Source organism: Schistocerca nitens, chromosome 2, assembly GCF_023898315.1.
Source record: "Schistocerca nitens isolate TAMUIC-IGC-003100 chromosome 2, iqSchNite1.1, whole genome shotgun sequence".
NCBI lineage: Eukaryota > Metazoa > Arthropoda > Insecta > Orthoptera > Acrididae > Schistocerca > Schistocerca nitens.
Genome location: NC_064615.1, coordinates 517,048,992 through 517,074,807, shown reverse-complemented (window position 1 = coordinate 517,074,807; position 25,816 = coordinate 517,048,992). Strand labels below are relative to the sequence as shown.

The 25,816-nt window shown below is 41.0% G+C and overlaps 1 long non-coding RNA gene across 1 annotated transcript in view; it reads left to right on the top strand.

Moving 5' to 3' along the window:
• LOC126234473 (uncharacterized) overlaps window positions 1–16,766 on the top strand; it is a 340,217-nt gene extending 323,451 nt beyond the window's left edge. Inside the window, exon 3 of the long non-coding RNA XR_007544733.1 lies at window positions 16,699–16,766. This is a non-coding gene — a long non-coding RNA (uncharacterized LOC126234473). The remainder of the gene's footprint in view (window positions 1–16,698) is intronic.
• Window positions 16,767–25,816: the final 9,050 nt, after the last annotated feature.

The window sequence follows — 25,816 nt, the reverse complement described above, 5'->3', positions numbered from 1 at the left end:
TGATTGGGCAAAGCTATCGAATGTGATGTCATGAGTAAACGTTCTCCCACATCTATTTACAAACTGATGTTGTAATTTTCGCTTTCTTAAATACGTAGTAAGAAATTATTGTGATTTTGGATTTTATTTGTATTTGGGATTTTATGAAGTTACGACCACTGATTTTCCGAAATCATTGCATATGTCGCGATTATATTCACAACAGGACACTCAATGCTACATCTTGTCTACATCTACATCTACATCCATACTCCGCAAGCCACCTGACGTTGTGTGATGGAGGGTACTTCGAGTTCCTCTATCGGTTTTCCCTTCTATTCCAGTCTCGTATTGTTCGTGGAAAGAAGGATTGGCGGTATGCCTCTGTGTGGGCTCTAATCTCTCTGATTTTATCCTCACGGTCTCTTCGCGAGATATACGTAGGAGGGAGCAATATACTGCTTGACCCCTCGGTGAAGGTATGTTCTCGAAACTTCAACAAAAGCCCGTATCGAGCTACTGAGCGTCTCTCCTGCACAGTCTTCCACTGGGGTTTATCTATCATCTCCGTAAAGCTTTCACGATTACTAAATGACCTGTAACGATGCGCGCTGCTCTCCGTTGGATCTTCTCTATCTCTTCTATCAACCCTATCTGGTAGGATCCCACACTGCTGAGCAGTATTGAAGCAGAGGGCGAACAAGCGTACTGTAACCTACTTCCTTTGTTTTCGGATTGTGACTGAACATTAAAGCGAATAACAGGAACACGACTGTTTATACTCATGATCACAAAAGGAGTTGCACCCAGATACACAAGACGGAAAACGATAATTCTTGGCAGGGAGATAGATGAAACCACACATGCGAAATAATTGAACGTTCAACTTGGAAGGACCAATATATATTGTGCTTCACGGGTACAAGAAGTATGGGCTAGAATGGCGCTGGGTCCCCATGATTCTTACCACGAGCGTCAGTTAATGAGACACGGGGTTGTACAGATCTCGGCTGTAGTACTGCGATACTGCATCCCATGCGCGAGAGCGCACAGAATCTACAGACTGCCGGATAGATGTGAAATCCTGTTGACACTCTCCATGGCATACCAGAAATTCTCGACTGGAGAGAGATTGGGGGATGAGGCTGGCCATTTCAGAGTATCCAGAGCTGCTAGGCTTGCCTCGGCGGTGGCAACGATATGAGGACCAGAGTTGTCCTGTTGAATGGAGCGGGCGTTCACGAACAGCAGAGTTACCCCTTGCAATACCTCATGCGTGCGCCTTGCGGCTGTAACGGAACCGTTAGGAAAACTAAAGGTGAGTGGACACTATAGGGTAACGCTCCCCACGTCATCTCACCTAGATTGCGGGTCATGTGATGCGAGACCACACAGTGTTCTTCGTGGTGCTCTTCACTGCGCCTCCAGACACAGAACCCGTAGGTCCTCTCCAAGACTGAAGCAGGACACTTCATTAAAGGGAACGTGCTGCTGCGGGTCTGCAGAGCCCCATTTCCGTCGTTGCCGACTCAAACCGAGTCGGGAGCGACTCTATGAAGGTGTGAGTGGCAGGTGTCATAACTGTTGGCGTATTTGTATTCCTTAGGCCTTCTTTATTTGCTGCATTTTTACAGTTTCTCTTTTTTTATGAACTAAATTCAATATCTCCTGTGTTATCCAAGGATTTCTATTAGGCATTGTCCTTTAACTATTTGATACTCTGCTACTATCACTATTTCATTTTGCGTACCTACCCATTAGAGCTCTACTATATTTTTTCTCCTGTTCCAGTCATCGTTACTTAATGCTCTCTATGAAATTTTTAAAAACATGTATTTTCCTCAACTTATCTGGGCGTCATTTTCTTAATTTCCTAGTGTTTTTTTTTATCTACAGTTCATAACCAGGCTCCACATCTGCCGGGGAAAATACTTACAGTTTACAGTCTCGTTCCTAAATCTCTGTTTTGGCATTGTGTAATCCATCAAGCGATGATTAAATTATGCTCTTTGCAAACTTCTACCATGGGGCTTCCTCAGCCATTCCGGGACCCCTGTCCATATTCACCTACTATACTTTCGTTCTCTTCCCCTAACATAGAATTCCAGTCCCACATGCACAATGGTAGTACAAATTTATATACCAACCTGATCCGAGAAGGGATTGAAGATATTTATGATGCGGTAAGAGGAATTATTCTGTTAGTTAAGCTAGATGAAAATTTAATTGCGATGGGAGACTGGCTCTTTCTTGAGGCTCTGAGCACTATGGGACTCAACTGCTGAGGTCATTAGTCCCCTAGAACTTAGAACTAGTTAAACCTAACTAACCTAAGGACATCACAAACATCCATGCCCGAGGCAGGATTCGAACCTGCGACCGTAGCGGTCTTGCGGTTCCAGACTGCAGCGCCTTTAACCGCACGGCCACTTCGGCCGGCTTGGGAGACTGGAATTCTATGGTAGAGAAAGAGAACGAAAGTATAGTAGGTGAATATGGACTGGGGTCCAGGAATGGCTGAGGAAACGCCATGGTAGACCTGCGTCTTGCAGCAGCTTGACACCTACAGGATGTCGCAGAAATGGCAGGACAGCCCGCTGAATGGCCCCAGTGCTGTCATAGAATCTGCTCGCGCGCGGTAGGCAGTCTTCGGTTCTTTCTGCGTGTGCTGCGTGTCGGGTGTTAGGTGGAGGTTATTCACTAAAGTACAATATTTTATTAAAAACATTCGATATAATTTCTGAACACAATCGAAACCCAAAAACGTCATACAGATAGTTTGTACGATTGGGAAAATCGTCAACATGTGGTCTACGTACGCGAAACCCAGAGCGATATCAAACGGTAATCTACCAAAGATTTCGTTGCATTGCTGCTTATAGAGGTGACTGCAGAGATTTGTTCCTCAGATCTGTTTTAGAGAAATAGAGGTTCAAAGTTAACAATGTTAGAAATTCCGACCATCGAATGAATGGGATACAAGCGTACATGAGAAAGGATGTTCACTGAAGTTTTAAAATATCTGCAAAAATTGATTCCTCTTTTCGGTTTTTATGATGACGGTAATAGGTGGCACCCATTGATCCCAAGATTTTGTAAACTTATTTTCAGCCTTCACGGAATACGACATTGCAAAGGGGCTGGCCATGCTATACAGAACTGACGTAGTAACGATGCTTAAACTGATACGTTAGCCGTAAAGTTTTTAATGCAGCGTGATGCAGATTCAGACAGTTGCTGATATTTTGAACATAAAACTTTTGTATCATCAAATTAGATGGTGGATATAACAACAAATTCTATCAACCTGAAACCAAAACAGACTGAATCAGTGCAGCCGAATAGTGTTACCTTCTATAGAGTGGGATTTTGGTGGTGTGGTGTTCGCGGTGGGGGTTCTGCAGGGGTGGGATCAGTTTAACGACTAATTTGTAAAGCATAAAATATTCTTGAAAATGGGACAATACCAGCTAAGTGGAACGCAATGTGCAGCTCAATAGCATTCCTGAAAACTGGGATCAGACAAGAGAATAACAAACTGCATAAGTAGTTCACATGTCGCGGGCCTCCCTCGTCAGCTTGCAGCGAACGTGGCCTGGTGGAAAGGGGGACTACAGTCATTCATAGTCGCATTCCACTGTTGTCTTGGGAGCTCATCGGACATGTACATGATAAACTGGCTCAGCATTCGTACGTGCGACAAAATATTGGAAAATGCATAGCACACATAACACCCCTGCTTCTATGTTCCTGTACTTGTGTCGCAATTGCAAGATGCCAAAAGAAAGGAAATGGGAATCCCAGTATTCACTGAAAACGGCAATCTCCTTTGCTGCTAGCACCACACATACACAAAGGTACCAAATACTAGAGGAGTCACTGTTCGTAAATATTTTACATTTCTGTTATTTGAGAGTAGCGCTCAGTCTTCTTCGCGCCGTACAAGATGCAGAAACGCATCATGTCAACCTCCACACCGACTTCTTCCCTTTCTTCTTCTGTTTCCGTTACCACTAGATAATATTGACATAGTCTTTAGAGTATAGTTGGGGACATCCGTTGTTGCCTCTACCTGTCTTGCTTTGTGCAAGTCCGGTCTCTCGCTCTTCAGTCATTCCTGGCCGTAAGTAGACGAGCTGTAGTCGTCTCGTATTTATTTGCCATGGTAGCTGCCAGTTCCCTTGTTTCCTACACTTGCGCTCTCATTCTTTTCTCTCCTTTTCTTCCCTCTTCCGTTCTGCACGAATCTTCGTCGCCCCCGCTTCACAGCTCCAATTATTGTGCTATTCAAGTCACTACTAACATTGTGCGGTAGACATTGCATCAACTAGCAAACGACGTATCTTCATACGCTACTGCAAAACACTGACTTCCTCCTACTTCCATTTCCAAAAATCCAGATTAGGTTTCGCCATCTCTGTGGAAATGCGGCGGTCGCTAAAAGAATTTAAACGGTCATGTTTTGTGCTTCTTCACCAGTTATTTTTCCGAGAATATCTTCTCAAACTCTGCGCATGACAAGTTTTCTTCTTGCTTCAGAGAGGTTTCTTACCACGATCTAGCAAACTATGGTAGCCCCATTTTAAGGAAAATGGATGCTCTGAGGAGCAGATTTATCGAACTACAGTTGCTAGATAGTTCCCGGAGATGCTTGAAGAGGAGTAGAAACATGTGGTCTTTGTTACTTAACGGGAGGCATATCATAGAAGAGTGGAAGAATTTTAAGGAGTTGAAGAGTACGTGCAGTCCACCTTCAAAGATTAGGGCACTAGTCGGCTCTGTAAAAGATTATTTTGGATTTAGGAAGTCTGGCATCTACAAAACACCGTGTTGTGGGAAGGCTTACATCGGCTGTCCGATTCGCTCATTTCAGGACAGATACGTGGAAAATCGTCGGTACAAGACTCTACAACAGCATGAAAAATTGGTGGTAACAGAACACTGCTTAAGCGAGAGACTCGGGATGAAATTTGACGTGACTGATCTATGCCAGAATCCCCTCGTTTTTGGAACAGTAGTTACAAAGACGTAACTGAAATTATGTTGGCAGATAATTTTATTAAAAGAGATAATAGTTTTTCTCTTAACAGGACATGGGACCCCTATACTAACCCGCATCAAAACACAACATTATTCAGTGTGACCATCCCGAGTGTTTGAAAACAGTCTTTAAGAGCGATATATGGTTGCCGCAGATGTTCACTAAGGCCGGCGCCACCAGTCTAATTGCGGACGGCAGCATCTGCGATGGGTGGCGCACGCGCCTTGTACGTTTCGGAATCCTATACAGGGCGGCTATTTGCAGCCTTGGAGTCAGTTTTCAGCGGGACACAGCAGCATAAGCGCTCTCCTGAAGATGGCCAACAGATGCATCGCCGAAATACCGAATCTTGTTGGTTTTAACATCTGGCAGAATACCCGGGGACACTATACACTTCCACTTAAACACTTCCCGGGGCGTCAACTGCTCCTACATTCTGCGGCTCTTTACAGCTCTCTCTAACCGCCAGACAAGCCTGTGCAAAATGGTTGCACGGAAAACTGTTTGCTGGCTTGCTGGAAGAAACACTGAGAGTCTACGTGGAAGATCTAAGGGGTCCAGTATTAGTGCGCCTTTAACAGAGATTCGGGAGACCTTAGACTAAATAAGGCGAGTGACAACTGCTTCAGAATTTCTAAAATAATTGCGGGAAATAGCAGCTAAACGACTATTCAAGTCGGTTTGTAGAATATATGAGTTTGAAGACATCAAATCGGACTTTCGTCATAAAACCATCAACATAATCCCCAGGGTAGCAACAACAGATAAGTGTGATAAGTGCCATAAAATCAGTTTAACGGATCATGCTTCAAAGTTGCTGACAGTAATAATACCCACGTCAAGGAAGGTTTTGCATCACCCCGGTTCCCAGAATTTGTAACGTCCCCCTTCTCTTCTATCGACAATGTTGGAAATATATGTCCGTGTAAGCAGGTGCCTATACAATTGGAATAAAATTTAGAAAAGGCTGTCATTTCGAAGATTCAATATAAAGTCGATAAATGATGGTGAGGTTAACAAGATGCCTTCTAGGACAACTTATTCCGCCTACTTAATTACTGTAAAATTTAGTGTGGTTGTTCGAAAGGTTTGTGCTATCATTCACGTACTGTGCCAACGAGAAGGAGTACCACATGGATCGGAACAGAATAATAAGAGTCACTGAAATAATTATAGCTAAAAGAAATACGGTCGCCAACCCAATTGGGCAAAATTCAGTTCGGTAGGTGTATTAATGAGCCGAACAGTCAATGTCAAGAAATACTCGAACACGCGCGGCAACAGAGGGCTGCACGCACGGTAGCAAAAATAATTAAACATTTACGTAATAAAGCGAGAAAGAAAATAGTTTGCACTCGAAATATCATTAACTAATAGAACTGAAATTTTGAAAACACACAAGATAACACTTACATTAATGGTTACTTACTGTTGTAAGTGACAATGGCGCTACCTCACAATAACGTCTAGTATTTTCATGTGAATTTTTGAAAATGGCAAAAAATAATTAAGAGAAACTCTATTGATTTATTAACAAGGAAACAGAAATTGATAATTACTGTATCAAAACGTAATTACTATACTTTAGCAAGTCAAAATATGAACCAGAACTTTACAAACAACAAATACAACAATCACTGATATTTGCACTCAATCATTAATTCTAGTTAGTGCTTTTGTTCATAGTGCCAGGAATCATTTTAATTAGATTTGTTGATTTACTATTTGCAACAATTAAATCGCCTAAGATTAAAGTTCAAATTTAAAGTTAGACTGAGATTGCTGAATGCTTTAAGTTCAAATCTTTAATCTAACTGAATCATTTAGTTCATAAGTAAAATTAACTGGCACTGCAATTTTTATTTTTAAAAACGGTACTCGGATTATTGTAACAATAGGACGGGACAGGAACCTATTTGGTGAATGATTTTAGGAGAATCACGGGTAAACAGTCTTGATTAAACTAAGGTAATTAATTACTCGCAAAACACCACAAAGCTGAGTAACGCTGTTACAAAAATGGTTGACAATAAGCTGTGATGCAGCAATCTTACTTCAGTCCATTCTCGCCGTGACGAAGTTGCTGACGACGATACTGCTGCTGCCTCCTTTCCATGATAATTAGCGAGCACGGGAGTAATTGGCAATGATATTGGCGTGGCGGGTTCTTGATGTTGCTGCAGCCAATATTTCCACCGCCCACGCTCATCACTTGTCACGTGCCGCTAAACAATCACTCCTCCCATACAGTGCACGCCATCCATGCGTCCGTACTTCACCAAATCTCACACTAGAGTTCTCTCTCTGACGTAACACTCCCGCGTCCAGAGACGCTGCTACTCCAACGATATTTATTCGTTGACAAAAACCTAACGTTTCCCTAACATTCCCTAAGCGGTTACTCAGCGATATTTACATAATATACATAATTGATTATACAGCAAAATAAACAAATTAATTCATGCACCGTGTACATATAAACTTACATAAAGATAAAAGCAAGTATATATACAATAATAAATGCTGAAAGAGCACATCGGCATGAAAGTGTTACAAACTCCTGAAGATAGACGTTGTGGATATTATATCACAGACACAGTCCCTTTGACTCTTCAGAGATGTCATTAAACCCACCCAAAGATGTTAACAACTATGCATGAAAAGTGTCTATTAGACGGAGGGGGTCTGACAGCCGATCAGTTCCAGTCATAACACCAGGAAGCATGGACAAGGCTCGTGTTGTCTGCAGTTCAACCATCCCTAAACGGACAATACCCCGAATCGATCGCGTCCGCATTGTTACTTTGTGCCAGGAAGGGCTCTCAACAAGCGAAGTGTCCAGACGTCATGGAGTGAATCAAGGCGATGTTGTTTGAGCATGGAGGAGATACAGAGAGACAAGAACTGTCGATGACATGCCCCGCTGAGGCCGCCCAAGGGCTGCTACTGCAGTGGGTGATCGCTACCTACGGATTATGGCTCGGAGGAACCCTTACATCAAAACCACCATGTTGAATAACGCTTTTCGTGCAGCCACAGGACGTCGTGTTACGACTCAAACTGTGCGCAATGAGGTGCATGATGTGCGACTTCAACCCCGACGGTCATGACGAAGTCCATCTTTGCAACCACGACGGCCGGCCGAAGTGGCCGTGCGGTTCTAGGCGCTTCAGTCTGGAACCGCGAGACCGCTAATGTCGTAGGTTCGAATCCTGCCTCAAGCATGGATGTGTGTGATGTCCTTAGGTTAGTTAGGTTTAACTAGTTCTAAGTCCTATGGGACTAATGACCTCAGCAGTTGAGTACCATAGTGCTCAGAGCCATTTTGCAACTACGACACAATGCAGCACGGAACAGATGGGTCCAACAACAGGCGGAATGGGCTGCTCAGGACTGGCATCACATTCTCTTCATCACTGAGTGTCGCGTATGCCTTCAACCAGACAATCGTCGGAGACGTGTTTGGAGGCAACCTGGTCAGGCTGAACGCCTGCAGCGAGTGCAGCGAGTACGGCAGCAAGTGCAGCGAGTGCAGCAAGGTGGAGGTTCCCTACCGTTTTGTGGTGGCATTATGTGGGGCCGACGTACGACGCTGGTAGCCATGCACGCGCCCTAACAGCTGTACCATACGTGAATGCCATCCTCTGAACGATAGTGCAACCATATCGGTAGCATATTGGCGAGGTATTCGTCTTTATGGGCAACAATTCGCGCCACCATAGTGCACATCTTGTGAATGACTTCCTTCAGAATAACGACATCACTCGACTAGAGGTTGGGTTGTTTTGGGGGAGGAGACCAGACAGCGAGGTCATCGGTCTCATCGGATTAGGGAAGGACGGGGAAGGAAGTCGGCCGTGCCATTTCAAAGGAACCATCCCGGCATTTGCCTGGAGCGATTTAGGGAAATCACGGAAAACCTAAATCAGGATGGCCGGACGCGGTATTGAACCTTTGTCCTCCCGAGTGCGAGTCCAATGTGCTAGCCACTGCACCACCTCGCTCGGTCACTCGACTAGAGTGGCAAGTATGTTGTCCAGGGATGAACCCTATCGAGCATGTCTGGGATAGACTTGAAAGGGCTGTTTATGGACGACGTGATCCGCGAACCACTCCGAGGGATCTACGCCAAGTCGCCGTTGATGAGTGGGATATTCTGGATCAACAGTGCCTTGATGAACTTGTGAATAATATACCTTGACGAATACAGGCATGCATCAATGCAAGAGGACGTGCTACTGGGTATTAGATGTACCGGTGTGTACAGTAGTCTTGACGACCACCTATGAAGGTCTCGCTGTGTGGTGGAACAACATGCGATGTGTGGTTTTGATGAGCAGTAAAAATGATGTTTTTGAGGATCTCTACTCCATTTTTCTGTACAGATTCCGGAACTCTCTGAACCGAGGTGACGCAAATCTTTTTCTTTGTGTGTATAAAGAAGAATGGAAAAGACATTACTAGTTCCATTAGATGACAATGTTTGGTTTTCGGAAAGGTAAGGGTTCCCATGTTGCCTCAGATAATGGAAGCAAGACTTAAGAACAAACTACATAAAGCGTTCGGCAAAGCAAAATGATGCTACGTTTTCGAAATTCTTAGGTAAATAGGAGTGAGCTGTAGGGTAAGACAGTAATACATAATATGTACAAGAAACGAGAGTGGAAAATAAAAATTGGAGAGTAACTGCTCGGATTTGAAAATATATAAGACAGGGAAGTAGTCTTTCATCAATACTGTTGACTTTACACATCAAATAAACGTAAATAAAAGAAATAATCAGGTGAGGAATTCAAAATTATGGTGAAAGGATAAGGTTCACTGATGACAGTGTTTTATTCAGTGGAAATGAGGAAAAATTGCAGGACCTATTGAATGAAATGAACATTCCAATGAACTTTAATGTGCATTGGGAATAAACCGAAGAAAGTTTAAAGTGAAGAGGAGAGTGATTCACCTTAAACTTAATACGAAAATTGAGGAACATCGAGAGGAGCAAGTAAAGGAATTCTGTTTCGCTCAAGCAAAGTAACAAGCGAAGGAAGGAAAACATAAAAAGCAGACTGGCATTTGGAAAGAGAGATTTCCTTTCTAAAAGAACTCAAAATAGCAAGACGTTTCTGAGAATGTACGTTTTGGTAACAGCAGTACTAGTAAGTTGACTACAGACTCTGCGAAAACCAGGAAAGAAGATAAATGAAACGTTTGTTATGATATGAAATCGATGGAGTGATAAAAACGAGGTGGTGCTCCGACGAATCGGCTGTAAATAGAACATGTAGATAATATTGCAAAAAGAAGAGTAGGATGGCGGTACAGGACATGAGCTAAGACATCACGGATTACTTCCATTGTATTAGGAGATGAGGATGATGATGGTGATTGGTTTTTTGGGCCGCTCAACTGCGCTGTTATCAGCGCCCGTAAAATTTCCCAACCTTTGCTCAGTCCAGTCTGGTCACGTTTAGGAATGATGATGAAATGATGAGGACAACACAAACACCCAGTCATCTCTAGGCCGGTGAAAATCCGTGGCCCCGATGTGAATCGAACCCGGGACCCCATGCTCGGGAAGAACGAACGCGACCGCGAGACCACGAGCTGCGGACATTGTACTAGAGAGAGTCGTGCACGGCATAAACTGTGGGAAAAGAAAGATACAAATATATCCATCAAATAACCGAGGACATTGGGTGTAAGTGCACTCTGAGAAGATTAAGATGTAGAGATGTAGGTACAGGAATTAGTGGCGACTCGCATCAGAATAGTGACGAAAAAAAAAAAAATACATCCTGCAAGTACGACGGTTTCCTGGTTTGTGGTATAAAAGATCCATCAGTGCTACGCCTTTATAGAGAATTCATCTTTCTGGGGTCAAATTCCACTAGCGTCTTTCGAACGAACCTCGTTCCCCACCAACTTTAGTCCAGTGTCTTAGAAAACTGCGTCACATCCGTCAGCGCTCAACACATGACAAGGATTCAAGGGCTCCAATAGCCACTAAAACACGTAGTGTACGTGCATACGCTCGACAACAATGTGACTACCATATTTCCTACAGGATAAAATGATACGGCTCGCACATAATGCTCTTGGTCTTATGTCTTGATATCAGCTTGTCTACAACCCATACTTTCAGAACTACATGTGATCTTTCTTATTGCTGTCGCAATGCCATCCTAGCAAACAACTCCCTAGGGTTGTCCCTTGCCAACAATTTCCTCTTGACCAGCCCAAAAGACGTGACACGCACATCTGTTCGACGACGACAGATTCGTTCGCTGATGAATAATGCCTGAGATCGAAAGTTATCTACAACGATGGATCACGCTTTGATGATCAAGTAGGTTATGCCTTCATATATTCTCAGGCAGTAATGACAACCAGTCCATCAGTTTAGTGTCTTCACTGTCGAAAGTGATACATTCCCACCTGCTCACTGAAAACTTTTCAAATTTGCAGCGATTCTTTGCACACATTACGAGCAATAATCCACGTTTATCCGCCACATTGTTTAGTGTCAAGAAGGAAAGAAGGTTAAATTTTTTCATCCCAACTTTGAGGTCACTAGTGGCAGTGTAGAGGCTCAGATTGGGGAGCGATGGGAAAGGAAGGAGGCCACGCGTTTTCAGAGGAACCATCGCGTCATTCGCCTTAAATGCTGGAGATCAGGGAAAACTCAAATCTGGACGGCCGGACTGGGATTTGTATTTCGTTCCTCGCCAGCGTTAGTCCACTGTCTTACGCTACTGCGCCATCTCGGCCAGCACTCACCATTGTCCTCCATTCAACATCTCGTTTCTGAGAGCCAAATCACTAGAAGTTAGATCGTATGTCATTGGACCATCACCCACGTAGAAATACCAATGGTTGAGCGCCTTTATAAGTTTTTCTCATTTCGATAATGTGATTTTAACCAAGACAAGTCGAACTCAACGTCCATAGGAATTACTATCCTCAAATTTAGGAATGTCGTACAAACAGTGGATCTAGTTTTACATTTTATTCGTCGACACGGTCCACCACGGAGCACAGTGTGGTGCTTGTTGCCTACAACTCTAGATTCAGCCTCTGACGGCCTCTGGCTGGCGGTTTGGCTTCAGCTCATATTCTTTTAATTCGTTTTTCCCTTTGCATCCTTCATTTTTTAGGATATCGCCCCTCCTGTTATCATTTTTTGTCCTTAATATCACACCAGTCATTTATAAAGTTTAGGAGGCCTGAGTATAACACGCTGATGATGTGGCTCCCAATACATGTTAACCCCTTTCATGTCCAGCTGTTTGTGGCTAGCTTATCCCCTACCTCCCCCTTCCCCCACACATTATTGCAGTTTGTCCAAAGTATATTTAGTTTCTCTTCCTACCTTCTTCTGATTGTTTTCCTCAATATTGTTGGTGAAAACACTAATTTCTAATTGACTGCCCATTCCATTCGAAAAGGAACAAAAATGGTAAATTTTTATACTCATAAGCTGGAGGGGATGGTGACCCGAAACTTTGATCCCTAATGTCCATCAGCCCATGGCATTTCCTTAGCATGTCACCTTCTCTAACTGTATGTTCACAATATTTATCAGTTGTAATATGATAATTTTTATCGAAATCTACATTGAGGTGTACCATTGATGAGATGTTTGCCCATTATTATTCGTCCTCCTAATAAACATTTAAAGTACTGAAGAAAAACCACTTCAACTCCTTCACTGTTTTTATGGCAACGAATAGTTCTCAGTCTTTTTATGTACACTCTGGTCACATACAAAAGGTGATAAGAGTAATTAACATGTTCTAGAGGATATTGAGCTGTGATTTAGTCCCCATCCACGCAGTGTCGTCATACGTGGCACGAGACCCAATAGGTAAAAGAAATTAAGAGCGTTTTCGGTACATGAAGTATACAGTCCAGTATCTACTCTTTTAACAAGCTACACCAGTGTAACAATATGTACGATTTCCACAGAGGACTGTTTCTTTCGCTCTTTAGCTCATCACGTATATTTACAATTTTAACTTCATGTAATTTGTGTGTTTTCCTTCTGCAGAAGATACCCTTATTGGTATTGAAACCTAGTCAGATTTTTTACATTAAACTTATGCAACCTGTTGGCTGTATACTTTACATACTGAAAATTTATTTTGCTGCTGCTGCTGTCACTCATGTTTAAAACTGTTAAGAGTGTTTATTTGTGGCCCAAGCACCTTCAGGTTATGCACTACATTATCTCTGCAATAGTAAATACACATGGAGACAACGTAATGTCTGCAAAACAGATTAGATTCGACAAAAAAAAAGAAAAGAAATGAGTATACTGTAATGCGAGTGAAATTGTTCGCAATTCCTTCAGTTTATTTTGAAAAACAACGACAGTAACAAGCGGTTAACTGAAAAATTGTTATTAATGCTTCATATTAATAAAAATGTTAGTAAAAGGTAAGGTATAGAAAATTTTGTAGCCTGACTATTACTAAAGGCAAAAGTAATTACATCGTTTGTGTGGTGTCACTGCCAGACACCACACTTGCTAGGTGGTAGCTTTAAATCGGCCGCGGTCCATTAGTACATGTCGGACCCGCGTGTCGCCACTGTCAGGATCGCAGACCGAGCGCCACCACAAGGCAGGTCTCGAGAGACGTACTAGCACTCGCCCCAGTTGTACGACGACGTTGCTAGCGACTACACTGACGAAGCCTTTCTTTCATTTGCCGAGAGACAGAATAGCCTTCAGCTAAGTTAATGGCTACGACCTAGCAAGGCGCCATTTGTACCATTGCATGTATCTCAAGATAGTCTCACTTGTATCATCAAGAATGCTGTATACCAAAGGACGATATAAAAGTTAAGTGTTCTAGTAGCTACGTTCTTTTCTTCATCACATTCATTACGAATCCTGTTCCAGACTTCGCGCCAGTCGGCGTGTGTGTACGTGTGCCCTTTCGGCTACCCGTCACTGTGGACTGGCTGCCTTGTCAGTCCACTACAGTTTGCTTAACAGGGGTAAATTTGTGGAATATTATCTAGTGTATTGATGTTAACAAACAAGAGGAGAGATGGTAATTTCGGTTAAGAAAATTACCGGAAAAGACTAAAGGCAAATAATATATCATTCACATAATCCTTGTTTGTGCAGCTATTGTGCCAAAAAATTTGCTTGCTGTAATTAAAACTTATGTTTTCGAAGGAATTGAAATATGGGAGTGACATCAATTTTATTAAAAGTTCTGAAACGTAATCGACATTTTTATACTAATAATATAACGCTAGTTTCAAAGAGGATGGAGAAGATACATTTTTCTAAGTGCATACGATATGCTTGTGAGTAATACATTTGGAAAAAGTGAACAGATATTTACTGTGAAAGATCTTATTGACTTACAATTGAAAAATGAAGGTAATAACGACGACCTACAAAAGTATTTTCATGAAATATGACATGCACCATCTATGAGCCCTTTTCTGAGAACACCGCTGTTTACGATAAACTCGGATTTATCTTTTGTGTCGATTTACAGTATGAAGTTCATTTAGCTAAAATATTTACCGAAAAACATGTAGCATCGCGCAGTTTGTTACGAACACTAACGTGGGTCATAAATCATTTCACTTTTGCGAAGAGACTGAAACACAGATGAAAGTGAGAGTGGTGATTGTTGTTAATCTTCATTCTAACTGTCCGTTGAAGTTTCAGTTATACTGGATCAGGCTGGCTGTCTCTAAATTGCAAGAGATGATTAAGTCTAAAAGTTGCAAACGTTATAAGGAAACAAATGAATAATAGAAGATGTGCAAGACCCAAGACAATCTCTCATCACATTTTATAATGATTTTAGAAGCGGTAATGAACGTGTGGAAATGTAATAAAAATGGCAAGTAAAAACACAGATGAGTGCGTAAGTTCATTATGTTCTCTGCCCTATGGTGAAGAAAGCAACATGGTGAGGTAATACAACATAAAGACTGGCTGATACGTATTGCATGAAAACTTAATACATTGTAGTACTGAGACACAGACTGATTTCTAAACATCTTGTAGATAGAAACTAATGCAAACTGAAAGTACTAATGACTAAGAGTTTCACATTTTAGTCATTGTTGTGAAATTATTTCCATAACATAATGTTTGGGTACCAATAAATCTGTTTATTCTTAATGCCGGTGTGCAGTCTGATTGTTACCCGCATACAAATTCTTTACGTAACTGTATGTAGACAATTTATGAATAATTTTCCAATATACGAAATAGATATTCATATGGTCTATGACATAGTCAGTAACACATTTCATATTGAAATTGGAAATTAAAAAGTAAGATTCTGCATGCAGTTGTAATAAACATGAATTCCATTTTAACAAAAAAATCTGCTACTGATGCCGAAATTTTGAAGTCTTTATTCCGCAGCGTTGTTTGCGTCTTATTATTGCTGTTATAATTCTCTACTACAAGAAGTAGATTGTACTGTCTGATGTGAGGCCAGTTGTAGTCTTGGTTCTTTTTATCCAAACGCGTTAGTAGTGGGTAGAGAGATACATAGTTAATAATAAAGAGGGATGGTGTTACTACTTCTGGCATTGTGTATTATCCCAATAACCTTGATTACAACAGGAGCGTTGTCACTGTTACTGATTTATTTTTGTAATAACGTTGTCCAATGACCAAACCAAAAATTACAGTCCGGTGTACACGCGCTTGTGCTCCCAAACTGCGAGATTAAAATAACTAAAGAGTTATAATTATACGATACAATAAAAATAATCTGTGAGTAGTAATCTGGATTGTATAGAAATTTTTGGCACAATAATACTGATTCTGATACTATAGGTTTCGTAAAATGGTTCCAATAAACTCGTTATAGGCAACTCATTTTTGAGTGATCGGTGGTATGTATGAAGAGCGCACTTTTTAATTTTTTTGTAATGAGTAATGAGTTAATTGACTGATTCAAAGTCTCACCCAAAACACGACAGTCCAAATTATTTTTTGGAAGCATTCCAATCCTTGTTTTCTCCCTCGGTTTTTACCCTCTACAGCTCCTTTTATTACCACGGAAGCTACACCTTGATGACTTAATACATGTCCTATCATTATGTTTATTATTATTGTCAGTGTTTTCTACACATCCCTTTTTTCTCCTGTTCGGCGGAGTACCTCCTCATTACCCATCAATTCACCTAATTTTCAATATTCTTCTACAGCGCCCTATCTCAGACGCTTATCGCGTTTAAATTTGTGACGTACCTTGGTACATCTGTTTAGTCCTCACGTTGTTGTACGAGGACCAGACGGCGTTGGTAATATAGTCTGCAGATAACAGGGAAGCCGCCCTCGCGCCTGCCAGAAAAAGGAGGCAACAGTTTTGCTAACGGGGTAATCTCCCGCAGAATACCCTGGAGTCAACGGAGCGTTCTGCCAGCACTCTCAGTGCGATATTGTGTTTCTGGAGAGTTCGTTAGCGTTTCTAAGAAAAATGAATGGTACTTTATCTCTGTAGCCGGTCGTAATAGTAGCGCCTTTTGTGATCTTTTTACTTACTACACAAAAATGTAAAATCACCCTCTACGAAGCGCTAATGCCCTGCTGTGGAACATTCATAAAGACATTATTGGCGAATTTTTTTGCAGTTTTAAATTCCGCTCTTTAAATTTCATTTTAGAGATACATGTGGAATTATTGTTTCCAGGTGGTGATGTCTGAGCTACTTTCCTTGCATCTGAGAGAACGTAAAACAACTGATGCCTTGCTGAAAAGGTAAGGCCTTCCTCAGTAATAAACACAAGAATCTTTCTGTTACTAATTCTCGCCGAACGTAGCCCAATATAATTATAATACTTTGTCAGAGAGTGCTATATCTCGCTACATTAGTAATTATGATTTAGAAATAGAGTAAAAAAGGATTTTATTTTCTTTTCTGTCCAAAGCATCTGAAGTATCTCGACCAGTAAATAAACGTCTTCGTTTGCTTATTTTTTACAAAGACAATGAGAGCGTCAACTATCAAATTCCTTTTGATAGGTGAAACGTAATGGAGAAGGTAGCAGATATGTAGGTAACAACATAACCATAAAACTATGATAGAATTAAAGGTTGAGACCCGCATTGTAAAAAACATTGTAGTATTACAACATTTCAGTCAAAAGTGAATATTATTCCCACTATTATTCTAACTATATTCTGAAGAAATTTGCGTAACGGTCATAAATGCTGACGATAGCTAAATCAGTCTATTGAGGTCATACATATAATGTAATAATAAAAAAGTCAGCCGAACTGTGACTGAGGTCTCCAGGGGTGCTTCATCACTCTTATTCACATTTTTTCTCGTACCTGCCGTCTACTTTTGAAACATTCTGGTATACTCTGCTTTATCGGAGACAAAATTCGAATTTGACTTTCGGTTCGGAACAGAGTATCGATGTGTCAGAGATTTTCAATAGATAGCAGAGTAAAAGTTATATTTTTTACCGACAGTAAGAACGTTTCATTTCTTCTATGAGTAATATAACCTTTGAAAGGTTTGAATAAAATCTTCTAAGAAAAATGATTTGTACGTATCAGGAAGACTAACGTAGAACGTGTCAATAGTAATTGGTAGACAGAGTAGTCAGATCAGGTCCTTGAAAATTACATGGGACATTAATCACAAAATAAGTGAGACATCACGATACAAGAAGTTCAAACATCCAATATGAATCAGTGACCTCGTTCACATACGTGGCATGTGTTGTCTCGACTGTATTAACTGGAATGGACATCATGAAAAAACGAAAAAAAAATACTGTTCATGCAGCCTCTTCCAAAACAAAAAGTGCAGTTCTCTCGGAAATTATCGTTAATCGAAGCGTAGCAGGGTCGCCGTGTATACGGCAACGGGCTAACCTCAAATACGGTATTTTGTAATGCTTGTTACTCTTGTACAAGGAATTGGAACTAGGGGAATATGAAGAACAATGTTAGCAAATTTGAAATTAAATCATTTTCTCCGGAATGAGAAATGTAAGTAAATATTTCTGAAGAATCTTGTGCTTTGCAGGTTAGTATTTATTGTAATGGCCAGTAGATGCTAGCGGGGAAGACTATTTTTTCAGACAAAAGAGTATATTGCAGAAGCAATGACCTAACTTTCTAGTGCAGAGGTTTCATTATGAAGCTCGTGCCTAGCATTCAGTAACGCGATCCTGCCGTAAACTTTTGTCCCTCGAGGCTACGGGAAGCACACACGACTCGTGCCACTGAGTAGTCCCCGACGTAAACTTCGGCCATAACCATCTCCTGTGACCATTACTGGGAGGTGTGGAGCATTTCGTCACCCTTTGAGGATTCATTTCCCTTTCATTACATCTTAAAAGTATGGGGTGGCGTGAACAATAGTGACGTACATGATTCAATTCCTGGTCTGACTTAACTTACGTATTTACAATGGGAACTGGAAAAAATTGCTTCCTGGACGTATTTCTCAAAACAAAATTAATCCCAAAGATATTACAAATGGAAACGTTTGTGTGTGAGTATGTTTGTTACTCCTCCAGGTTGAAAGGTTGGACAGTTTTGGAAGAAATTGGGTGTGGAATTAGCTTAACCCTGAATTACCACCTTGTTTACTTTTAAATGTGTGTAGCACAAGATATTTATTGATTGGAAGAATACAACGCGAAATGTGAAGCGATAATTACTTAGAAACAGATATTTTCTCGTCGACTTTTGAACAGTATCGTATGTGTCAAAACGCTTTTGTTGTTTAATATGTCCTACACCACACGATTCAATGAAATGAATAAAAAGCTTATACAACTCTAAAAATGTTGAATCCATACTTCCATAGAATCCCGTTGCATTTCAGCGTCGTAGGCTTTTAGTGAGGCGGGAACTGATTATGATATGCGAGCGTATCCGCTGGTAACAGGCACACACGTGACGGCAGCTAACGTTGTGCAAATATTATAAAATTTGCTCTGCATCGAACTAGATATTCCTTATTCTCTTTCTTCGTCGTGTTGGTATGTTTTTTACTCCCTCGCACTGAAGCGGCTGGAAAGATTTGGATGAACATTTCAATGGAGGTAGAGTACATCTTGAATTAAGACAGGCTAGCTTTTACTCCGAAAAAAAAACCCTCTGTTGGCCGTGGATCGTCAACGTGACTGCTGTTCCCGTGGCTAAAAAGTCATCCAGGAAAGTTAACTATCAAATGAATGCATTAGTTTAACTTGAGATTAATATTTTCCTTAAGGTAACGAGAGAATTATGGGCAACATGTATTGTGTGAGATTGTCCCATAGTTTGAACATTTTTTTTGATGTCGCGCGGTTTGCTGAGCCGCAAGTGGCTCGTGCCCCAATTTCTCCCACAGGTAACTAGTGTTACGCGTCGAAAGCGAGTTTTGGGATTAACATTTCTTTATAAATAAATGTTTAACGGTGGGTAACACCGCGGGGTGCAGTTAGGTTAACATAATACGGTAATCATTGTTAAAGTTATTAAGCGCTTTAAATGATTAAACCTGTTACTGAGTATTCTCTTTCTTGAATCCAAAAGCGGTAAATCTAACTTAATGAAACAAGATCACAAAAAATGCGGGTGGAACGACGGAAGAACGGATGGAAGTTTAGAATTTAACGTCCCATAAATGACAAGGACATAACACGAATCTGTCAGAGTTATTTTAAAAGATCAGTGTCCTGATATGTCGGAAAACCACTTACACTATAAAACTGAATGGCCGGACGGGGACTCCGCCGTCCATAATCTTACCACTGAGCCACTTTGCTCGAAATGATTCAAGGATGAACAGAAAGAGCGTTACAACCTAAGAAGCTCTATGTAAGAATGTCTGGGACTAATGAGACAATTTCAACTCCACTACATTCACATAAGAAGGCTATCAAAGAAGCCACATGTTAATTACGATTTTATACTACAGCAACCAGGGGATCTTTTCGAGATCAAAATTTTATTGTCATCTAGAATGGTTATATTTATATTCTGTGTATAGAATGTTATAATGTATCCTAGTATGAGGCTGGTATGAACGTGTGTTACAAGGACACGTTAAGCATTTTGCTAAATAATCCCCCTGTTCCTTCATAATAATATCTCTGATAATGCAAAAATCATGAGACACACAGTGGTGCCGCTTTGTTACGATCTCTGCTACTGTTTTGACGTATATTAACGTCACTTGATCACTTGATGAACAGAAATGACGAATACCGTATATATATATATATAAGTACTGTATACTGTGCGTTAATGGTTATGCACTGTGCACTATGTCAGTCATATTTTGTATCTTTGATACGTACTCGTATCCTTTAATAAGACAATCGGTGTATAAGAACAGAAATAAGTTTTTCCACGATTGCATGTCACAGACAGGTCAGATACATTGTAAGGCGTCAGTAATGTTTTCAAATACGTAGTGACTTCTTGTTGCTACTCCCTGCACTATATGGTATGTATACGTTATTAATTTTCATTTCAACATGCACTTGAGGATGCCTACAGGCCTAAATCATGACTGTGTGAAATAAATAAACAATTAACACTCAAAAGGTGGAAATCAGTGGCCAAAACGTCTGCCTGACTGTGGTCACTCGCGAAGGAAACATCGTTAATAATTGTTATCCTCGATAGCCAGTTGGATTCACATACTTTAAAATCATTGTTCTCATGAAATTCACAGCAACCCATGTTTATCTTTGTAGAAGATAACGGCCTAAAAGCCGAAAATGGATTAGCTAAATAATAAATATGGCAAACTATTTCATCATTTTTAACATAGAAAAGAATCACATCAACACTTTAAAAGTCCTAACAAAAATTTATAGTAGAGCTAGGTTAACGTCTTTGAAAATACCTACGCGCGAAAAAATCTAATTTTACGAAGTTCAGCGCAGTTTGGATGAATAAATTCTTCAGCTATCAGTCTTTCATAAACTCAGAAAAAACGCAAATCTCATTAACTACAAGTGAAATTCTCTTTATGTTGTCTTTGACGGGTGTGAGTGGAAGTTCCATAAGATACTACTGCATTTCAAAAAAGAAATCGATATTTTCAGCAATGCTGACCCAATGTAAATCTGTACGGCCACTCCCATTACCGGTATTAACGGAATAAACACGTAGTTTAATATGTAAATAAATAAAATTACGTTTTGTGTTTATTAGATTCTCTGATTCACATTTCTACATATGTAGTCCAACTTGTGTTGTCCTGTCATCCTCAGTTGTGTCTGAATATATATGCTTTAATGCTTTCATAAAATTTTACTTTACATAATTTTACTTTACATAATAGACACTGTACCTTCAGTTTACAAAGAGTTATGGCACTTTTACTTGTATGGTTTGAAGATGCTGCTCTACATGTGTGATTGTTTTTGTTTTAAATCTGTTCTGATGCTTCCAGTCCATCTAAATATCAATCGCACAGAGCTGAAAACATGAAAAACCGTTTCCTTTATATTCAGTTTCGATTATTGCTGTTAATATCTGACAGTCGTTACCTAGCGTCGAATTTGTGTTTTTGATATCTATGATCACCCTGTGCGAGTGTGTGTGTGTGTGTGTGTGTGTGTGTGTGTGTGAGAGAGAGAGAGAGAGAGAGAGAGAGAGAGAGAGAGAGGGGGGGAGCATTGATACATGTTTATGTTAGACTATATGTATACATGTATATCAGTAAATATTATTATTATTACTACTATTACTATTTTCACGATTTTGTTTATTTTAGCAGGTTCAGCAGAGATCCATTTTTATATGTGTCTGTTCATCATCTGATTGTTTTATACAATATTTATCTGGTCTTGATATTTTTCCTGCATTGTTATAAGGCATTTGCTGTGGTTATTTGTTTTGATAATACGTCTTGTCTCATATTGGTGGAATTATGTTTTTGGTGTCCTACGTGCACTGCAAATGTAGAATGGTTTCCTTCTATTAACGTGTTTTTGTGGAATAATCAGTCAGTAGTTGGAGAAATACAGACATATTAAACACCGAAATAGATAGCATCGATTTTCAATAATAATCTTTATTTCATATTTTGTTGTGAATTCGATTGTGAGATTCGGTTCTCTTGGTTGCCGTCAGTCAACAGATTGTCTGCAGGCGTTCGTAAATTTCATGGGTTTCTTCTCTCTTTACCTCCTCTGGTGCACCAATTATATTCGCCATCTTCCCCAATATCTTTAGCCTTAAATGTGTCACTCTTTCACTTATGAACGTTTATGATTGCAACCATTTTCTGTGGGCACTCTGGATCATAACTGCAAGTCCAGTTACTTTCCCGTTCAGTTCTACTTACATCCTGTATGTCATAATACAACCATTAATTTCTTCAGAGCCTTGTAATTTCTTCTTTCTTTCAGATTTTACAGCTCTGTCAGTTTTCGCAGTGTATCATTCATTTGACTTTTTTCTTCTACATGCTCTTTCCTCTAACATTTCATGCGGCTATTTCCAACATTTGCCCACTCCTTTTATTCTTAAACTTTCTCCTTGTTTTAGTCGTCAACAAAAGATTAGTCTGTTTTCTGCTTGATTCTTGAGAGAAATATAATTCCCCCTACACTCTGCTGTGACCCAGAGACCTAAGCAGGACAGAGCGTACGCTCTTGGCAGGATCACTGTAGCCTAACAGATCTCCTGTGCAGAAGTCAGATGAAAATCAGTCTACAACGTAAGGGGGGGGGGGAGGGTTGGAGACGAGGGGCGGGGGTTGCTCTTAGGTGTAGGAAAGCGGACAAGCCGACCCTGCTAGAGCAAACAGCCTTGATTAAAAACAGGTAATGACACCCTACAAATCCTGAAGCGATGGATCCATAGCCGTAGTGAAGGCAACCATCTAAGGAGAGACAACTCCTAAAGAAAAACACTTGTCGTGGTACACTTAAAAGGTGGCCGCCCCACTACCTAGCTAACCTGGTTACAGGTGGGTATCTTGTAACGGGAGAATTAAAACATTACTCACAAAACTTATAAGTACAACGAAAATAGTATGTAGAAGGCCCGTGACAGGTAATGTAGGTCAACATTATGTTCTTAAATAAACTAAATTCACGTATTCTATTATTATTTCAGTCGTTTTGTTTCATATTACTTCTTAAATTTCTTCCCGTTATGATTTCCACGCCTCGTCAGAAATACTCGTTTATTCATTTTAAAAAAGGGCATTTACTGGCCTGACAGAACGAGTGCAGTTCATACTGCAGTATTCACCTCGAAGGCCGAGTGAGCCAGAACAGTAAGGCATAACATCGCTGCACCGTATTCGGCATCCGTCTTTCAGCAGAAAACATTTACGTGTAAAACCAAACGGTATTTCTCATTTTTCGAAGCCAGAAAACTGCTGCAGTACTTCACCGTATGCTGGCACAGAATTTTTCATCGTTATCAAATGAAGCACTTCAACACTTGTTCAGACAATTCGTAAAACATACAGAGAGTTGAATATCGTACGCTCCATATCGGACGTGTGGGCGGCCGCTTGTTTACATAGCTTGAATATGGTTTTCCCTGTTATTGTTCTTTTTAAGCGAAATATTTCGTTCACTTTCACGGATATCCAGTATTAGCGTTTTAATAACTAGCATAACTTCATGAGCTGTTTCAATAGAGGTGGCAGTAGTACTGAAGACTGAGAACTCATATCTACATACCGAATGATATAGGAGCGTTCAATAAGTAACACAACACATTTTTTTTCTCTGCTAGTTTCGGTTAAAATTCCAAAATTTGTTGTGGGACATTTTGGGAACGCTTCGGCACCTATGCTTGCGTGAAATTGCTATAAGTGGCGGTGCTATACAGAGCCTGCAAAATGACGTCTGTAGTGGACGTGCGTTCCAAACAGAAAGCGGTCACTCAGTTCCTTTTGGCGAAAACCAGAGCATGAAGATATCAACAGGAGCTTGCAGAATGTCTACGTAGACCTGGCAGTGAACAAACGCACGGTGAGTCCCTGGGCGAGGCCTTTGTCACCATTACAACGAGGTCGAGCATTCCTGTCCCTCACGCGTGAAGGCCGGCCGCACACATTGGTGGCTCCTGCGGTTTTGGAAAGAGGGGACATTTTCATTCATAGGTGATCGATTGACTACCAGGCTGATAGTGACAATTTTCTGTCGGACATAACCACAAACAATGAAACTATGGTTTATCACTTAGAACCAGGAAAAAGACGGCGGCACACTAACTCTCCTTCGAAGAAAAAAATTCAAAGCCGCACCCTCATCCGGTAAAACCATGGCGACGGTCTTCTGGGACTCTGAAGAGGTTATTCTGCTTGATCCCCTTCCTCATGGTGCAACGGTTAACTCTGAATTGTTCTGTGCTACCCTCAGGAAGTTGTAGGAACGACTTCAGAGTCCTCGTCACCCCAAAAATGCAAATGAGCTTCTCAGTCTGCATGACAACGCAAGGCCTCACACAAGTCTGCGTACCCGAGAGGACCTCACAAGACTTCTGGGTCTGTTCTTCCTCATCCACCCTACAACCGGGATCTCGCACCTTCCAAACTCAATTTGTTTCAGCCAAAGAAGGAAGCTCACCGCAGGAAGCAACACGTAGATGATAGGAAGGTTATTTAGGCAGCAAGACGTCGCTTCGACGTCAACTATTAGATTGGGACCATGCAAACAGACAGGCCATCCCAGTAAGGCAACGTCAGGCCGTCGCATTGGATGGAGATTAGCTTGAAAACAGGATTTTGTAGCCAAAAGTAACCTGCTTTCAGGAAAAGTGTTACATTACTTACTGAATGCCTCTCGTAGTGCCGGTCGTTGTGGCCGAGCGGTTCTAGGCGCCTCACTCAGGAACCGCAAGACTGCTACGGTCGCAGGTTTGAATCCTGCCTGGGGCATGGATGTGTGTGGTGTCCTTAGGTTAGTTAGGTTTAAGTAGTTCTATTTTCTATGAGACTAATGACCTCAGACGTTAAGTCCCATAGTGCTCAGAACCATTTGAACCATTGTTGAACCTCTCGTGGTTTATCATATCACTTGACCGGCTTGAAACCTTATATTGGCTGTCTGTGTCACTGGCAAGACAAGTGATATTTCAGCACATTTCAGAGCTTCCAGTCAGTGGACACACGACGGAAGGAACATTTTGTATACGATATTTCAATGAGAGTTGGTTTCAAACACGACAGGAACTGCTGTTGTCAGTCAACGTAGGTCCATCGCACCCGATATCAGAGCACAAATTGCAAAGGCAGCTGCAAACGACGGATACTGGGAGACGCGTATCTCTCATAGTTGTATTTCTCAAAGGAATACATAAGCTGCGAATCTTCAAAGGCTCAATATATTGGCTTTTAGCTTATTGGGAGCGTGTGATGTGATCCGAACGATCACAGTTATGCCTCTTTTCAAAATTTAAGGCGGTGAGTACACCTATTGTCCTATAAGACGAAAATCAGCTGTGTGCAGATGCCGGAGGTGTTTCTGTGAAATTTCGGTCGTATTTTTCGTACCGGTGCCATGACTGTGCTGAAGTATACAGAACAACGTGAACATGAACCAGAATGATTATTTCAACTTTCTCGGTAACCAAGTGTTGCCATTTCTTTTACATTTTCAAGATGTGTATCCTGTGGATAGACAAAAAGAAATTATAACTGGATATCTAGGTCTGTTAACCAGTCCACAGATTTTCGTGTCAATAAATGCAGTTCAGTGAGTCAACCAGGAATTACCTTCAGTCAGATGGTGTGAGGCTGCACAGGAACCCCAAAGTCGCTGACCGTCGTCTCGCATTCATTCAAACAGCACCACACCTTCCATACTATCCACGAAAAA